This window comes from Corythoichthys intestinalis, chromosome 19 (genome assembly GCF_030265065.1).
Source record: "Corythoichthys intestinalis isolate RoL2023-P3 chromosome 19, ASM3026506v1, whole genome shotgun sequence".
Classification (NCBI taxonomy): domain Eukaryota; kingdom Metazoa; phylum Chordata; class Actinopteri; order Syngnathiformes; family Syngnathidae; genus Corythoichthys; species Corythoichthys intestinalis.
This window is the reverse complement of record NC_080413.1, coordinates 23,052,601-23,068,267: the sequence shown is the minus strand read 5'-3', so window position 1 is coordinate 23,068,267 and position 15,667 is coordinate 23,052,601.

The following is a 15,667-nucleotide window of genomic DNA, read 5'->3' as shown; positions in this document are numbered from 1 at the left end:
TCAAGCAACCCTATTTGCATTATATAATGAGTTCAGTTCTTTAGGTCATTTAGATTGTCTTCTCATATGTTGTAAGGATAGAAGTGACCCTACCACTATTAAGTGATTTTTTTTTTTTTTTTTTTTTTTAATATTCAAACTTACATTTACCCTTTTTTACTTGCTGAATGTGCCGGCCCATTTTTTAACCCGCTCAAACGCACATTTGATTGACTGATGACTTGCATTTATTTTAAATGTATTGATTTATTTTCTACATGATTTATTTAAAAAAAAAAAAAAAATCGCAGCCTAATCAGACATTTCTTTCAGATAATTATGGGCACATTCATCGTAGTTGAGTTTTAATTTTTTGTTGCAGTTGTGTTTTACCTGAAGGAAGGCTCCATTTTTATTTATTTTTGCTATACCCTGACTAAGACGTTTTTTCAGTCGTATTAATTTTTTTTAAACAATATTGAGTGATCTTAAGACAAATGTCTCTCTTTTTTTGGGGGGGGGGGGGTTTGCATTCCTAAATAGTTAAAAGATTATAAACAAGTTTGTATTTATTGTGTATCTTGACATACTAGTAATTGAAGTTATTTTCAAATATTGCAATTTGAATTTGCTAATAAAATCCAGACATTTATTCTGGAAGATTTGAAAAGGTTTCTTTAGTAGTTTTTGAAAACAAAGGTTTGAATTGAATTGTGTATCGCCTGAACCAATGCACATGAAAGTTATTAGAAGTCAATACAGATTTATTTTGCATTGACCGTTTAGCCGATCAATTAATTAGGTTCATATTCGTGAGAAATGAAGCCCTGACCCCCGTTCACTCAATCCTTCTGGTCTTATTCATGTCCTGTCCCCAGCAAAAAGTGTTCATGCAGGCTATGCTGTCCCAAACAACGTTGAGACTAAACCTACTCCCTTGACAGAAAGCATCCACAAGATGGCAATACTGCCTCACTGCTAACCGTAGTCTTCAGTAAATCCATTTCTTTCATTTGCTATGTGTGATAAAAGAAGCTTAGTGAGGAGAACACATGAAGGAAGTCTCATACAGATCCACTTCAGTCAGTTTCCCTTCACATCCATCTTCGTCACATGATAACGTGATAATGTGCTGGAACTCCTGACCTTCGACCCCTGGCTTTTTCTTGACTTGACACAAACATCCCCTGGTCATCAGCTCTCACTGAATGTTTATCTTTTCCCTGCTGCGTATGTGTATTTGTCTTTTTGTGTGCGTGTTTGTAAAGACAATATTGTGCAACTGAATGCGAGTTGTTATGTTTAAAACCGTGTAAGGTTGTATGAGGATATCCAAGCATATAGTTTCACGATGTGTGTGTGACTCCACAATGTGGGTGGGGGACCCACCACTGTTATGTATGTATATAAGCAGAATGTTCCTCTCACAGCTGTCCACAGCTTAGCAAAGTAACATATGACCTTCCATGAGGATAGTACACATGTAGCACTTACTGTTCTCACCACATGTTCATCCCACCTCCTTATTAGCGGTCTATTAAAACCAAGAGCGTAGGTTTGCATAGGGACGGTAGGGACATAACACTACCAACTTTTAAGCAATCTTATTTGCATTATATAATGACTTCAGTTATATAGGTCATTTCTTCCCATCTAGCCTTCCTATTTTCCTATATGTTGTAAGGATAAAATTGATCCTACCATTATTAAGCGAATTACAGTACTTTTATTATGTTCAGACTTACGCTGACCCTTTTCACCCGCTGAATGTGCCTGTCCATTTTTTCCCCAAAAACGCAAGTTTGATTGGCTAATGAATTTACCCCCCAGCCCCACACCCATTCACAGCCCGACAGAAATACAACACACACCTCCCCCGCCCCTTTCAAAGACGAGGGGATATTAGAATTTTCCCCCTGCACTTCAGCCACTGTAAGTAATGTAAAAAGACGTCAATGCTGTGTAGGTGGGGAACACTCCACTAATTTTGCTACTGCTACAGTGCTTGAAGTCGATTTTACTCACTGAGATTTCTTGAAATAAGAAAAAAATAGCTTGCTGAAAATATGCTTAACAGACTTATTTTAAGCAAAAAGTTTGTATATTTAATCTTAAAAGAAAGATTTGTTTGTCAGAAATGTTATTAATTCAAGAATATTGTTCAAAACATTATTTGAAAGATTTTTTTTCTCGATTTAGGTGAAAAATGAACAACTTTTAGATGTATGGGCTCAATATGAACAAATAGTAATATTTAGTTAAGTGGACAAATCTGACGCATTAATCTGTTAATTAGTTTTTAACACTCAGAAAAAGATGGAGAAAATTATTTGACTAGATTTAACAAAAATTATCAGATTAAGATGTTATAAATTTTCAGTGTGAACGTTAGTATAGCTCAATATAAATTTATCTTGCATTAATTATTTAGCCTATCAATTAATTAGGTTCATATTGGTGAGAAATGTAGCCCTGACCCCCATTCACCAAATAGGTTTGGTCTTATTAATGTCCCGTCCGCAGCAAAAAGCGTACATGCAGGTTATGCTGTTATATCGTCCTTACCAATATTAAGACCAAACCTACGCTCTTGATTAAAACAGAACAATACACTCCTCAATGTAAATTTTGAATTGCAAAGATAAAACACTGTCTTGAGTTAAACCCCAAGTGACAGTGAGACTCAAATTTTAGTATTCGAAGCTTAAAATGTTTGGACTCTTCTCTATTAACATGTGAAAGCAATAACAAGGGCTAAAGTCTTTAAAGTTGATTAGCCTCTGAAAAGAGAGAGAAATATAGGTGCATGTACACTGACTTAGCCCCGACTTTTAAATAATGCACCTGCATGAGCAGGCGAAAGTTGTGCTTAAAGAATTCATCTGCTGACAGTTATAGTCGCACCCTCCCCATCAAACTCGGTGTAGTCACTTGTAAATCTGCCATGAATTATTCAGTCGACTTGTCACAATCCTTAGCATGCTGTATTGAAAGCTTCTGTCAGCTTCAGATTCATGTACAAGCTGGCTGTTTTGGCTTTTCTGTTTGCTTCGGTTGTCGTCAACGAATAATTGAAACAGTTTCCGGCACATGTTCCTTGAGATGTACGTAAACAGTGAGAGACCATCATATATTGCATATTGCACCATAACTGTTCCTCTCGTGCAGGGAAGTCAAATGTACAGTCCATGGGCTGGAAGCGGCCCACTAGTGAGTTCAGTCTGGTTCGTGAGGTTGTTCAGCCTGACAAACATTTAGTTCATAACAAGGAGGACAGCTACATTTTCATTCTAGAAAGTTCCCAGTTTATTTTACAGGGTGTAGAAGTAGAAGTTGAAAATTTAAAGACAGATGTGGAAATACTGTATATGTCAATTCCAAATTATTTCCACATCATGCGTTCGTTCATGAGGATAAGATGAAGTGATAATGGATGGACTAAGCAATTTCTATTATAAGCAATTCACTAAGATCTGTAAGTCGCACATACCAGCTATGTACAGTGGTATGGAAAAGTAGCTGAACCTTTTGGAATTTCTCACATTTCTGTGTAAAATCACCAACAAATGTGATCTGATTGTTGTCAAAATCACACAGATGTAAAAACTGTCTGTTTAAACTAAAACCACCCAAACATTTATAGATTTTCAAATTTTACTGAGGATAAAATGCATACAATGGCAGAAGGGGGAAAATAAGTGAGTTAATCCTCTGCCTAAGGAGACTTAAAAAGCAATTGAAACACATTTTACCAAACAATTTAAGTCAGGTGTGTGCCCAATCACTTATGAGTGGTTTAAAGCTGCCATGCCCACTATAAAACGCACACCTGGTAAGAATTGTCTTGATGAGAAGCATTGTCTGATGTGCATCATGGCAAAGAGCTATATGAAGACCCGCGATCAAGGATTTTTGGTTTGTATAAAGCTGGGAAAGGATACAAAACCATCTCTAAAAGTCTGGATGTTCATCAATTGATAGTCAGAGAAGTTGTCTACAAATGGAGAGAGTTTGGCACTGTTGCTTCTTTCCCAAGGAGTGGCCGTCCACCAAAGATGATGCTAAGAGTTCAGCGCAGAATGCTCAGAGAGGTAAAAAAAAGAACCCCAGAGTGTCTGCTAAAAACTTACAGAAATCACTGGCACAGTCCAATATCTCTGTGCAAACCAACCATGTGTAAAATTATGGCCAAGAATGGTGTTCATAGGAGGACTCCATGGAGGAAGCCAGTGCTGTCAAAAAAAAAAAAAAAAAAAACATTGATGATCGTACAATGTTTGTAAAAAGGCACTTGGACACTCCACAGAAGTTTTGGCAAAATATTTTGTGGACTGAGTTGAATTGTTCAGTTCAGTGCAGAATACTCAGAGAGGTTTAAAAAAAAAAAAAAAAAAAAGAACCCTGGAGTGTCTGCTAGAGACTTACAGAAACCATTGGCAGAGTCCAATATCTCTGTGCACATATCAACTATATGTAAAACTATGGCCAAGAATGATGTTCATTGGAAGACTCCACGGAGGAAGCCACTGCTGTCTAAAATAAAACAATTGTTGTACGTTTAATGTTCTCAAAAGGCACTTGGACACTCCACAGAATTTTTGTCCAAAATATTTTGTTGACTGATGAAAGTTGAATTGTTTGGGAGTAACACACAATGTCATGTGTGGAGGAAAAATGGAACAGCTCACCAACATGAACACCTCATTGCCACCCTGAAGCATGGTGGAGAGAGCATCATGATTTGGGGCTGTTTTGCTACTTCAGGGCCTGGACAACTTGCAATCATTAATAGAAGAATGAATTCAACAGTGTATCAGGATGTTTTGCAGGAAATCCTGAGGCCGACTGTCAGACAGGTGAAGCTAAAAAGAGGATGGATGCTGCAACAAGACAATGATCCAAAACCCCGAAGTAAATCAACTTTAGAATGTTTTCAGAAGAACAAAATGGACGTTCGGGAGTGGCCAAGTCAAGTCCAGACTTGAACACCACTGAGATGCTGTGGCATGATCTAAAGACAGCGAATCGTGCCAGACATCCCAGGAATCCAACTGAACTACTGGGCCTAGATTAGTCCTGATCGATGTGCCAGACTGATCTGCAGCTATGGGAAGTGTCTGGTTGAAGTTATTGCTGCCAAAGGGGGTGGCACAAAATATGAAATGTCATGGTTCAATTGATTTTTCCCCCTTCTTTCATTGTTTGCATACTATCCTCATTAAATTATGAAAACCTATAAATGTTTGGGTTGTTTTAGTTAAAGCAGACACTGTTTTTTCATCTGTGCTTTTCACAAAAGATCAGACCACATTTGATGGTGACAAAGATCTTTTCTTGACAAAAGATCAGATCACATTTGATGGTGATTTTATGCAGAAATATGAGAAATTCCAAAAGGTTCAGATACTTTTTCATACCACCGAAAACGATTTAAAGATAGATGTGGGAATACCGTATATGTCAATTCCAAATCATTTCTACATCATGCGTTTATTTATGAGGATAAGATGAAGTGATAATGGGTGAAGCAATTTCTATTATAAGCAATTCACTGAGATCTGTAAGTCACACTTACTAGCTAAATAAAGATAGATAACATTTCAATGAATGAATATTGTATTGGTTATGTGTGTGTGTTTATTTGAAAATTTTTTGTTGGTCCAATAGTATACTGGTCTAGTGTACTTACTAGACAGTATACTACTTATGATTTGAATAGCTACCTATTCGAATTATCATCATTATCATCATTTTGAGTCTGGATTTGAAGAGTGGAAGAATAGTTATTTTACGTAGACCAGGGTGTAGGGAGTTGCTGAGCTGAAGTGGCAGAGTGGCTAAACGCTCTGGAACTGTAGGTGACAAGATGGGCAAGTGAATTAATGAATGATTTTAGGCAATATTGTGAATGGTTAACTATGCTCCTCCAACCCTAAGTCAGACCTAAACACATACAGTGCCTTGCAAAAGTATTCGGCCCCCTTGAACCTTGCAACCTTTCGCCACATTTCAGGCTTCAAACATAAAGATATAAAATTTTAATTTTTTGTCAAGAATCAACAACAAGTGGGACACAATCGTGAAGTGGAACAAAATTTATTGGATAATTGAAACTTTTTTAACAAATAAAAAACTGAAAAGTGGGGCGTGCAATATTATTCGGCCCCCTTGCGTTAATACTTTGTAGCGCCACCTTTTGCTCCAATTACAGCTACAAGTCGCTTGGGGTATGTTTCTATCAGTTTTGCACATCGAGAGACTGACATTCTTGCCCATTCTTCCTTGCAAAACAGCTCGAGCTCAGTGAGGTTGGATGGAGAGTGTTTGTGAACAGCAGTCTTCAGCTCTTTCCACAGATTCTCGATTGGATTCAGGTCTGGACTTTGACTTGGCCATTCTAACACCTGGATACGTTTATTTTTGAACCATTCCATTGTAGATTTGGCCTTATGTTTTGGATCATTGTCCTGTTGGAAGATAAACCTCCGTCCCAGTCTCAGGTCTTGTGCAGATACCAACAGGTTTTCTTCCAGAATGTTCCTGTATTTGGCTGCATCCATCTTCGGCAAGAAGTTGGACGCCGTAACGGGGTGGAACGGTGCTTTGATCCCGAAAACATGACGGCAACTGTCAAAACTCCATGCTAAAAACAACCTGCTTGGCTGCCACACAGGCATCTCCAAGAGGAAAACACTATTCTAACGTCAGATTTACATACACAAGTGTAAACAACAAGCATAATAAAGTGCTTGTGTAGCGTCATCCGTTTCCGCCGATATTTATAATTTATTTATTCCACGGACAGCATTTTCCACCATGATTTGCAAATAAATTCTTTCAAAATCAAACAATGTATTTTTTTTTTTTTTTCCCACATTCTGTCTCTCATTGGTGAGGTTTACCCATGTTGGCTATTACAGGCCTCTCTAATATTTTCAAGTGAGAGAACTTGCACAATTAGTGGTTGACTAAATACTTATTTGCTCCACTGTATTCCATGTTACAGTAAGTGTAATGCAGTACCCTAATGCATGTGTAAAACCTGTTTTTTTTTTTTTTTTTTTTTTTTTACGGCTCTGTGGTGACCTATTTGTCAGAGAGTTCCAGAAATAAATTTTAGTCACTTTCACCCCTGCTTTTAACACAGGTATCTGTACTTCTACGAAAGCAAAATATGAGTAAATTTTGTCACCCCAATGCTTACAAAGAAAAGGTGAGATGCTTGTTCAACATGTAAACACTTGTAAGTGTGTAAGAGTCCGAACACACACGTCATCACATCCACGCTGTGAAAAGTGACCAAGTGGGACACGCACGTGCAGAACGGGTGCCCACAACCTCTCTTAACAAATGTATACATGCTGTTGAAGATTGTAAATCTATCTCTACAGATGTTATAGGGTTTGTCTGTGAATGAAAACAGGCAGCGCAGGTCTACATTGCCGCACGTGGCCTGTCAGCTACGGTCACCAATCACACATTGCTTTTATTAACTCATACGCAGCCGCTGATGGCAAAGAATTTATACAGTGGTATGAAAAACTCCCTGAACCTTTTGGAATTTCTCACATTTCTGCATAAAATCACCATCAAATGGGATCTGATCTATGTCAAAATCACACTGATGAAAATACAGTATCTGCTTTAACGAAAACCACCCAAACATTAATAGATTTTCATATTTTAATGAGGATAGCATACAAACAATGATAGAATGGGGAATAATAAATAAGTGAACCCTCTGCCAAAGGAGACTTAAAGAGCAATTGAAACCAACTTTTACCAAACATTTTATGTCAGGTGTCTGCCCAATCAATGATGAGTGGTTAAAGTTGCCCTGCCCACTATAAAACATACACCTGGAAAGAAATGTCTTAAGGAGAAGAATTGTTTGATGTGCATAATGGCTCGGTCAAAAGAGCTGCTTGAAGACCTGCGATAAAGGAATATTGATTTTTAATAAAGCTGGGAAAGGATAAAAACCCATCTTTAAAAGTCTGAATGTTCATCAGTCGACAGTCAGAGAAGCTGTCTACAAATGGAGAGAATTTTGCACCGTTGCTTTTCTCCCAAGGAGTGGCCGTCCACCAAAGATGATGCCAAGAGTTCAGCGCGGAATGCTCAGAGAGGTAAAAAAATAACCCTAGAGTGTCTGCTAAAGACTTAAGAGAAATTACTGGCACAGCCCAATATCTCTGTGCAAACCAGCCATGTGTAAAACTATGGCCAAGAATGGTGCTCATGGGAGGACTCCATGGAGCAAGCCACAGCTTTCAAAAAAAAAAAGAAAACATTGATGTTGATACAGTGTTTGTAAAAAGGCACTTGGACACTCCACAGAAGTTTTGGCAAAATATTTTGTGGACCGATGAACCCAAAGTTGAATTGTTTGGGAGTAATACACAACGTCATGTTTGGAGGAAAAATGGAACAGCTCACCAACATCAACACCTCATTCCCACCGCGAAGCATCATGATTTGGGGCTGATTTGCTGCCTCAGGGCCTGGACAAATTGCAATCATTAATGGAATAATGAATTCAAAAGTTTATCAGGATGTTTTGCCGGAAAACCGGAGGCTGTCTGTTAGACAGTTGAAGCTAAAGAGAGGAGGGATGCTGCAACAAGACAATGATCTAGAAAAATGAAGTAAATCAACTTCTGAATGGTTTCAGAAGAACAAAATACACGTTCTGGAGTGCCCAAGTCAAAGTTCGGACTTGAACCCCATTGAGATGCGTCTGCATGACCTAAAGACAGATTCATGCCAGACATCCCAGGAATATGACTGAACTACAGCAGTTTTGTAGAGAAGAATGGGCCAAAATTAGTCCTGATCGATGTGTCGATTGATCTGCAGCTACAGGAAGCATCTGGTTGAGGTTATTGCTGCCAAAGTTGGGGGGTGGGGGAGGGGAATAAGAAAAGTGATGGTTTACTTACTTATTTTTCCCCCTTCTGTCATTGTTTGCATGCTATCCTCATTAAAATATGAAAAACTATAAATGTTTGGGTGGTTTTAGTTTATGCAGACGTTTTTTCATCCGTGTGATTTTGACAAAGATCAGATCACATTTAATGGTCGTTTTATGCAGAAATTTGAGAAATTCCAAAAGGTTTAGTTAGTTTATCATACCACTGTATTCAACTTTCATTGGCTGTCTTTAAGAATAATAAATCCCATGTGATATCACAGGTACAGCAATCAATTCATAAATAAATCCATTTCATGGATGATTAATTTTGGGGCCTTGCCAGGGATTGAGAGGTTCAAAATGAGTTTCATGATTATCTGCCACTTCTTTTCAGGGTTTAAGCACCGGTGTACCTGGCCTATTGGGTTGTCAATAAACGAGGCTAATAAGTAGAATCAGTTGGAATTGGATGCATGCAAGGAATAATTATCAAATGACAGCAGCAGCAACAGTGGAGACATAAAGGTAGCGTAAATGAGAGACTTTAATTGAATGTCAGATGGAAGCTGCAAGCAATGGTGAATATACTATAATGAGATGGACAAAGCTAAAGGGCACGCCTCCCAGGATGCTTTGCTACTTTGAGGTAGGCGGAGTTTAGACTCATGGACGGATGGAGTGAGGGACTTTGATGGCTCCTGTCTCAGTGGCTTTGCCTTAAGGATGTCCTCGTATTGTGTCATTACATAATGTGCTCTCCAGACATATTCGAGTCACCCTTATATACCTCAGGCATTGATGATGACTGCAAAAAGCAGTATGGCATGCACTGTATGTTTAAATAACTCAATGTACTTTGTTTTAATGACATGGAATAGAGCAATAGTACAATATGAGTGAACGTATTCTCAGTAATTGTCACATTTCTGTTGTTCTTGATTTTTCATTGAAGACGACAGAATTTATTATTATTTTTTTTTTTTTTTATTAAGGATAGATACATGAAGTCAAGACACATTACATACTTTTTCAGTCCAGACAAAAACATGTAGTGGGCTAGTTCTGGCCGTCAGGCCTTGAGTTTGACACCTATGTCCTACTGCTTCCTCACACTTACTGTACCACATAAACTTTAAAAATCAATGGCTTCAATTTTGTATTACGTGTGTGTTTGCTACTGCCACTTTTTCAGACAGCCCAAATCAATGAAAAGCCTCTGAGAACTATGTAATTTCTTCACAGCTGCAGTTAACATCTGCTTTATGGTCACCTCTCTCATCAATGACACCCGCTTGCTCATTTTGTTCAGAAAACTGCCTCTAGAAAGAGTCGTTCATGTCCCAGACTCCTCATTTAATGACTGAGAAAACCGCTGTGCTCTGATGTACACACATTAAAAATGTAAAAAGAACATTGTTGTGTCCTTGCCCCAATCCAATTGCTGGGGTATTTAGACAGCTCACCATGAAGACATTATTTTAGCTCTGATATGCTGTCATAAAGATGACAGATTGGCACAAGCAGGTCAAGGCTGAGAGCTCTGACAACATGATGGCAAACATCTTTTCATCAATTTTGTATTAGATATTTTTGGGGTGTCTTGTGAAATCGAATGGAATGACAGAAAAGTACAGTGGTATGAAAAAGTACCTGAACCTTTTGGAATTTTTCAAATTTCTGCAAAAAATCACCATCAAATGTGATCTGATCTTTTGTCAAAATCACAGATGAAAAAACAGTGTCTGCTTTAACTAAAACCACCCAAACATTTATAGGTTTTCATGTTTTTATGAGGATAGTACGCTAATAATGACAGAAGGAGGAAAATAAGTAAGTGAACCATCACATTTAATATTTTGTACTCCCCCTTTGGCAGCAATAACTTCAACCAGACACTTCCTGTGGCTGCATATCAGTCTGGCACATCGATCAGGACTAATCTTGGCCCATTCTTTTCTACAAAACCAGTTCAGATTCCTGGGATGTCTGAATCGCTGTCTTTAGGTCAATGACACAGCATCTCAATGGGGTTCAAGTCTGGACTTTGACTTGGCCACTCCAGAAAATTTTTCTTGTTCTTCTGAAAACATTCTGAAGTTGATTTACTTTGGTGGTTTGGAACATTGTCTTGTTGCAGCATCCATCCTCTTTTGAACTTCAACTGTCTGACAGATGGCCTCAGGTTTTCCTGCAAAACATCCTGATAAACTTTTGAATTCATTCTTCCATTAATGATTGCAAGTTGTCCAGGCCCTGAGGCAGCAAAACAGCCCCAAATTATGATGCTCCCTCCACCATACTTCATGGTGGGGATGATGTGTTGATGTTGGTGAGCTGTTCAGTTTTTCCTCTACACAAGACATTTGTGTTACTCCTAAACAATTCAACTTTGGGTTCATCAGTCCACAAAATATTTTGCCAAAACTTCTGTGGAGTGTGTAATTGCCTTTTTGCGAACATTAAATGAGAAACAATGTTTTTTTTAGACAGCAGTGGCTTCCTCCGTGAAGTCCTCCCATGAAAACCATTCTTCGCCATAGTTTTACATATAGTTGATCTGTGTACAGATATTGAACTGTGCCTGTGATTTCTGTAAGTCTTTAGAAGACACTCTAGGGTTCTTTTTTTTTTTTTACCTCTCTGAGTATTCTGCGCTGAACTCTTGGCTTCATCTTTGGACGGCCACTCATTGGAAGAGAAGCAACAGTGCCAAACTCTCTCCATTTGCAGACAACTTCTGTGACTATCGATTGATGTACATCCAGACTTTTAGAGATGGTTTTGTATCCTTTCCCAACTGTATACAAATCAACAATCTTTGATCGCAGGTCTTCAGACAGCTCTTTTGCCCGAGCCATGATGCACTTCAGACATTGCACTCATCAAGACGATTCTTACCAGGTGTGTGCAGGGCGGCTTTAACCACTCATCAGTAATTGGGCATGCACCTGACTTAAAATGTTTGGTAATAATTGGTTTCAATTGCTCTTTAAGTCTCCATAGGCAGAGGGTTCACTTACTTATTTTCCCCCTTCTGTCATTGTTTGCATGCTATGACTCATTAAAATATGAACACCTATACATGTATGAGTGGTTTTAGTTGAAGCAGACACTGTATTTTCATCTGTGTGATTTTGACAAAGATTAGATAACATTTGATGGTGATTTTATGCAGAAATGTGAGGAATTCCAAAAGGTTCACATACTTTTTCATACCACTGTAGTTCATTCTTTTTTCAGTCAGGAAAAGGTCCAAATACTTTCTGAATGCACTAGTTCTGATAACAACTATAAAACAACCGCCAGACTAGCTCTTCTGTACTTCTGTTTATTTTCGTCATTTAAAAACAGATTAATTTTCTGTTTGGAACACCAACAGGTTTCAAAGAACATCGAAGTGCTAGAAATTAGTGTTGACTTTGCAACTTTTCCAAAATCACAATAATGAGGGTCCAGACTTTATTCCCTATACTGAAACCGCCCTTGGTCAGAACTTGCCTCTGGAAAATTCTGTTCCTGATGGTTCAGTGACTGCAGAAAAGTACTCTGGTTCATGAGAGTCAACTGGTGATTACGCAGTGAAGGATAGAGAGGGCTGGCCAGCCTGCAGCTTATGTCCTGCAGGTCTGCATGATATGCCGCATGCAGTCAACACTGCGTTCCCCTTTTTGTATTATTAGGTTTCTGGATGCCACCTGGAAAAAAATATTAATTAAATAGAAATGATTGTTTTCGCAGAAATCATACTGTATTCATTGGTGATTCCTTTATGGCTGGTTCTTTATGTTACCGTACATTCAAGGTTTTTGCAGGGCTCATTGAAATAGATCAAGAATAAAGGAAGAGTATCTAGAAGTAATTTGAGTCCCTCAACCTTTGGTAGCCACAGTGGTGCTTTTGAATGCTGATGTGCTGATCAAAGTGTCATGGATTAATCAATGTATTGATTGGGCGGGTTTCTGCAGAACCGTCGGATTTGATTGGAGGATTTAGGCAGGCTCAGTCACAGTTCACTTGACTGACCTGGTTGCTGAAGGCAGAGCTATTTCTGGCACCGCTCATAGTGTTGAATTTAAGGTGGAATAGTATTTTAATTCCTAATTGCATGCTTTATTGAACATTAGAAAAAAAGGATATTTAAAATATGAATACCACAGCACAATGATTCCCATATCTTCATATTTTGCCTTGACAATATGCAACAAGTCCAAAATTAGGCATACTCGCACATAAATATTAATTTTCTTCAAAATTACATAGTCCAGTACAAACTACAAAAAAAACAAGGAAACTAATATTTCACTGACCTGATTAGGGTCTCTGAAACCTACACAACATTGCGATCATATTATTAACTTCATTTACTTTATTATTCTACGTCAGTACTAATGTAAAAATTCAGGGGGCATGGGGACAAAAAAATATATATATATACAGTATATATCTATTTTTTTATTTTTTTTTGGAGAGCATCACCCTTAGATGGAAACATTTTCCTTCAGCTGACAGTTACAATGAATGTGAATGAACAAGGCCCCACACTCCCAGTAGTGTGAAATATACAGCCACTGCCTTTATATATTATTGTGGATATCGGAACACATCGAATTTGACACCCAAAAAGTATGAAACGCTTCAACAAATTACTACCAAATCCATTAAGTCTTCATCCTCAGTATCAATTTCCCCAAAAATGCCAAATCTGGAAGTAGGGGGCAAATTTTGAGTGCAATTCCTGTGGGTGGAATACCAAAAATTACATATAAATCACAGGCACAGCAAATGCAATGGAAAAAAATGTGTCCTCTTTCTGCAAATTCAGTATCTGCACCTCTGGGCAGTTAACTACAGTCCTCTGTACAGTTTGTATTTGTAATACTAATGGGTACTTTTTTAAAAATGTAATTTACTGTAGCAAAACTCTCCTGCTGTGGCAAATTAAAATTGCAGCATTAATAGTCAATCAAAAAAAAAAAGTAGGGCAAATAATCCTATTTATTTACCGGCTCTATGAAATGAATGGATCCCAAAAGTCCACCTCTCTCCAACGATCCATGAATTCCATTTCTAGCCGTTAATAGCAGCCAAGTTAAAGAGTATGCGACAGGAGAAAAAAAGTCTTAAATAGCATTATTATGTGAATTAGAATCATATTTTGAGACGATTCGACCATATACAACAATTTAGCAAAGTGCAGATGACGAGAAATTAGTCTTTTAACCTGCCTGTTAGCCACGCCTACCATTATAGGGCTCTAGCGTCCCCAACAGGTGGATGATGTCAGCGGGAGACTGGGCTCATCGGTTTTACTATTCAGCCAATTGAGGGGGAATTATCCAGAACGAGGAAAACGCGACGAATAGAGCCGCAAAATGTAATTGTTTCAGTCTCTCTACTCCAATATTTTTACAGGATCTTCTTTTTATCCAAGTATTTTTCCCCAATAGCTAAATAAATGGCTTGAGAAGGACCAGTCAGCCCGTCGAGGGGGAACTATTCACAAAGAGGAAAACGCCACGAAGAGAGCTGCAAAATGTCATTGTTTCTGTCTCTCTTTTTTTTTTTTTTTTACAGGATATTCTTTTTATCCAAGTATTTTTTCCCCAATAGCTAAATAAATGGCTTGAGAAGGACCAGTCAGCTCGTCGAAGGGTAACTATTCACGAGAAAAACGCGATGAAGAGAGCTGCAAAATGTCATTGATTCCGTCTCTTTACTTCAATATTTTTACAGGATATTCTTTTTATCCAAGTATTTTCCCCAATTGCTAAATAAATGGCATGGTCATGACAAATAACAGTCTTGTGCTAAATGGAATATGAAAAAATAAAAATGCAATTCAGGACGACATGGCAAAATTACTCCATAATGGTCAAAACTGCCGACTTCACCTTTACTGTCGCACCTCCCGAACGATATTTTATGACACCTAAATCGGACATATGTCATTTCCCTTCGCCGGCTTCAGAGAATGTAAACAAACAAAGAGGCGTGACAGCTAGCCGACATGCTAACCCGAAACGAGTGATGTTTCAAAGTCTTCGAAGCGGAAAATCACACATAACTAGCCCGGAGTATTTGACATGACAACTGGGTTGTCGATTGTCTTCGCGAAACGGCAAACCGCCCGGCGGAGAGCAATTTACAGTTCGTTCCCCGGAGGAGGGCGGCTGCAGTTGTGCAGCTAACGTGCAGCTAATGTGCATGAGGAGAGCTTTTTATATGCCTGTCAATGATCAAACGTAAGTAGTCCTTTATTTAAAGAAAGTTTGTAGTGTTTACTTTGTAATCGCTGTATTCGTATTTGACATAATACAAAACAAGATGTTTACTCACTTCCTTGTAAGTCCAATGGTCCCACAGTAGTAAGGGTTTGTTTTGGCCAATATCCACGGTGAATGGGAACCTTTTGAAACGCCAAAAAGGCGCACACGCCTCTCCCACGCCTCTCCCTCATAAAGAAAAATTTTTCTGCAGCCGTTTGGCTGGCGTGATGCGAAAAATAAACGTATTAATCCGCAAAATCAGCTGAATCCTTAGTCCTCATACACAAAAGTACGGCTGTTTAGTGAAGATGACGCCTTCATCCGTACACGTCACAGCGCCCTCCTCCTCAATGCAAGACCGAAGCCGGAAGCCACTCATTTTCATGGCGCGGGATTCAAAAAACTAAATAAATATAGCGATCGTTTCCACACACATCCAAGCGGTCCATATCATTCAGGAGCATAAAATACCGCGTGCATTATGAAATAAACATGCTTTTTCGTCTCA